Below are 4,593 nucleotides of genomic sequence, written 5' to 3' on the forward strand. Positions count from 1 at the left end.
GTCACGAATGCGCCCAATATCCCAAGACGCATCGCGCTCTCCGATGGCCGATTTTTGAGCGCGCGCCCAATCGGGCCCATTAGGGTGAAAAATATAGCCATCCGTTCAAAATACAAACGCGCGATTATGATTTATGAATATCATTGATCATATTGAACCTATTTCTGACCATAATAGGTGTATTTCAAGTTTCGCTTCAGTATCCCTTTAAAATACCATACAATTCGGCAGTAGAAATATTTGCAAGAGTGTAGAGTTGTCGAACTTTGCTAAGGCCCTATTGAAGAAACCAGCAAGGATTTCAAGCTGGGCAAGCTGGTTTAGCTGGTTTTAAAGCTGGTTCGAGCTGGTTCGTGCTGGTTCAAGCTGGTTCGAGCTGGTCTAGTTAGTATTCAAGCTGGTTCAAGCTGGTTCGAGCTGGCACTTCAGCTGGGCAAGCTGGTTCGAGCTGGAACTTCAGCTGGGCAAGCTGGTTCGAGCTGGTACTGAAGCTGGTTCAAGCTTGTCAAGCTGGTTCAAGCTGGTTCGAGCTGACACCGCGGATGGGCAAGCTGGTACTTAAGCTGATTCAAGCTTGTCATGCTAGTTCAAGCTGGTTCTGAATCTGGCCCAAGCTGGTTCAAACCGGTCTTGCTGGGAGCGCGCACGCCAAGGTCGGCGAGAGCTTGTCGAACTGGCATTGCCGGGAGCGCGCGCGCCAAGGTCGGCAGGGGTGGGGACGATGCCACGTCCCGTTCTTTGCCCTCTCGTTTTTGGTGGACGACCGGGCGCTTCAGGCACGCTGCGAGCTTCCTTTGTGTTCGAGAAAAGAGAGAGAGTGAGTGGTCGGAACGGAGAATTGGAGACACGTTTGGCTATCTTGGACAGATTTTCGAAAGGACGGCTGTGTGCGCGTTGTTTGGCGACCACTTGAACGGCGGCGCAACCGAAGCGGGATTTAGGGAGGCGGCAGTCCGTTCAGCGCGGGAAGAAATCGGAGGCCCCGACGGAGGCGTCGTTTCGTGTCTTCGAACATCCGTGTGCTCGTGAATACGGTGGTGCCGAGGAGCTTCGCCAATGCCATCCAAGCCACGCGGATTTCCTCGCCTCTGCCGACTACGCAAGAGGACGCTTCGCCCCCATTACGGGCGGGACCTAGGTTCGCTTTTCTCATCCGTGTAGTATTTTTTATTGTTATTGCCTGTTTTTGGCGTGTGTCTAGTATTTTTGTTGTTGACAGATAAGCAATCTAGTTTTAATAGCATTGTTTGTTTTGCACCGAGAACCGTCATTTGTGTGCCGGTTAGTACGCTGTCAGCGCAGTGGATGTATAGCATCTGAGCTCATGTGCAGACCGCAAATACGAAAATAATAAATTCGATGCCGAGCAGGCTTTTCTGAAGAGTTTGGCTTGTTTATCGTGTGTGTTCATTTAAACTGGTTAAAATGGTGGGAAGTACGTCAGCCTAACCAGCATGGGCAGTTCACCCAGCATGACCCAGCATTTGCCCAGCATTCACCCAGCACGACCCAGCATTCAACCAGCTCGACCAGCACGGCAAGCTGAGCATGTTGGAGCAATAACCCAGCATGAAGCTGGGATGCTGGGACCAGCATGAGGCTGGGATGCTGGGACCAGCTTGAGCTGGGACCAGCACGACAAGCTGGGCATGCTGGGGCAATAACCCAGCATGAAGCTGGGATGCTGGGAGCAGCTTGTGCTGGATTATTCAATAGGGGGGTAATGGAATAAACTGCACAGCCCACAAAAGTTGATGTTTTCAATCCATCAGTGTAGAAATGCGAGTAGTCCTTGTATTTCTGTTCTAAATCGGCAAACACCTGCTGAAGAACGAGTGGAGAAATAGCTCTCTTTCTGTACTTAGACAGTGACCAGTCACAAGAAATTGGCAGAAGGTCCCACCGCGCAACTCTCTCATTGCCCCTCAGCAAAGCAGCCTCACTAAAGGGGTGATGGAGCGATGTTGCCATGCTCTGCACTCTGAAACTCAGGGGCCGAACAATGCTCGGATTGTTTTCAAAGAGTTGGAAGGACGTAGAAGGTTGAAGTGCATCAAAAGTAGGATGTTGAGGATAGCTGTATATCTTGTAAGCATAACAAAGACTCAAATACTGTCTGCATCTTTCCAATGACATTTGATGTGTATCAGCATACAAGCTAAGCACAGGTGATGTTTGAAATGCTCCCGTGGCAAGCCTGAGCCACAGACGATGGACGGGGTCCAACATTTTTAGGACAGACGGACGTGCCGACCCATAAACAATCGCGCCATAGTCCAGGCGGGACCGCACCAAGGAGTTGTAAAGTCGTAAGAGGGACCGTCTGTCAGACCCCCAAAATGTACGTGACAACACTTTGAGGATGTTTGATGAACGTAGGCATTTATGTTTCAACTCTTTCAAATGGGGTATAAAAGTGAGCTTTTTATCAAATGTTATTCCTAAGAACTTTTGCGCCTCCTTTACAGAGATAGCAACATCATTTGAGTGCAACACTGGTCCTGGAGACAGGCCACGCCGGAGTGAAAAGGGAACACAGATTGGCTTTTCCGTTGAGAACCTAAAGCCATTTTGACCGACCCACTTGCTCATCTTATTGATTGTGAGCTGCGATTGCCGTTCGCAGCTGGACAGGTTACGAGAGGAAAACGATATCTGTACATCGTCCACATATATTGAGTAGGATACAGATGGTGGTATCCCTTAGCGAAAAACCGGGGCTCTTAGAGTATACTTTATTTGTACTTCCAGAAGTATGCTTGATGCTCTAAATTGGCCGGTTTTTAGTATACTTCTGACGCACTTCAAAGTAGCATTTCGCCATACTTTTAGTATACTTCTAAGCATACCTGTAAGAGGCATTTTAGTATACTTCTTACGCACTTCAAAAGTAACATTTCGCTATACTTTTAGGACACTTCTAAGCATGCCTGTAAGAGGCATTTTAGTACACTTCTTACGCACTTCAGAAGTAACATTTCGCCATCCTTTTAGGATACTTCTTCTAGTACACTTCTGAGCAGAATTTTAGTATGCTTTTATGCAGGCCTTTAGTACTATAAATTGTACCCCGGATTAAATTTGGAAGCCGGCTTTGAAATATAATCGGGGGTACACTTAATAGAACTTTTAAAGCATTTCACCAATTTATTCCTGACCAATTCCAGATAAGAAAAGTAGAAAATTATATTGATTTAGCAATTGCAGTGGTTTGCAGTTATCGAAACTGAAATGCATTATGTTACAGGCTGTAATGTAGACGAGTTCAAAGTGATGACAAATTAAAGTAAGAACTTTTTATTAAACAAATAATTTTTTCAATAGAATGAACACATGTTGCCTACAACAAACACTTACGGTGGAACAAAAAACGTAATACTTTTAGTGGCTTACAAATATCACAGATGCACTTAAAGCTTTATAAACATGCTCTTATTAGAAGAAAAAAATAATTACAAACTATCATGCTGAAGAAAAACGAGCAAAAATAGTATTGCACCTGTTAATATAAAACCTACAATATTTATCATCTACCATGACTGAAGTAACATACCTACATGACTGAAGTAAAATTAATGAAAAAAGTTAATGCACTTGTTAAATAAAATCTAAATTAATCGCTAATCAGATTTAAGAAAAAAAAAAAGCCAATGCGCAAAATGAATGAAAATGAAAGCTAATTTTTTTTTTTCATTCTGCAGTTTTCTTCTGTGTGTTGGAGGCTTTGTTTTGAGTGTAGGAAGCATTGCTGCACTTCCTTTACAGGTATTCTTTCACGGACTTCCGAGTTTCTCCAGGGAATTGGCAGTAACAAAAGCTGAAAAGAGAAGACAATAGACAATTAAGAAACTTGCCTTAAGACTCCACATTTACTTAATACTACTTAAAATTATACTTCAGGTCCACATAATTTTAGAAAATTTCACAAAAAGAAACCAACAACAAAAAGTTAATCATCTAAATATATGGAGCACGGGGACCAATGACTATGTTTATTGGCAACTGTGAAATATTGCTGCTGTGAAATAATGTAAAACAAGGCATTTCGTCAAGTTGGAATGCATTAAAGGGATCATGAAACAAGTTTACTGTGGAAACAGTCTGGAGCTCGTTACTTTTATTTCTTTTACCTTATCACAAGTACGAGAAAACACACCGTGATCCCTCAAAATGTCGCGAGTGCACTGCGTAATCAGAAAGGAAAAAAGGGTCCATTTTTCATCATGCAGCTTATGGTGGCCACAGGAACTACTGGCTTGGCGCCAATAGTGGTTGAGTTTGCGGGTTGAGCAGGTATCTGCCCAATTTGAAGCTAAGGTTTTTATAAAAGTTGTCATTCACTCATTTGGCCCCCAATTCATGTCACAAGCACGTGACCTGGAAAGGACTCTAAAGGTTGAGGGGCCCCCCAAGCTTAAGTCTATTTAATTTTTTTAATAAAACTAGTGCACCTTGGAAAAAATTGTTGTCTGATCTTCACTGCACATGCGATGGTGAGATACTGCCACACTTACTTGGCCGAAGTCTGAGGACTATTTCATAACCCCTTTAAAAGCCTGCAAAAACATAACATTCTTTGTGACAGGGACTCTC

Source organism: Ixodes scapularis, unplaced genomic scaffold, assembly GCF_016920785.2.
Source record: "Ixodes scapularis isolate PalLabHiFi unplaced genomic scaffold, ASM1692078v2 PGA_scaffold1__304_contigs__length_218370807, whole genome shotgun sequence".
NCBI classification, from domain to species: domain Eukaryota; kingdom Metazoa; phylum Arthropoda; class Arachnida; order Ixodida; family Ixodidae; genus Ixodes; species Ixodes scapularis.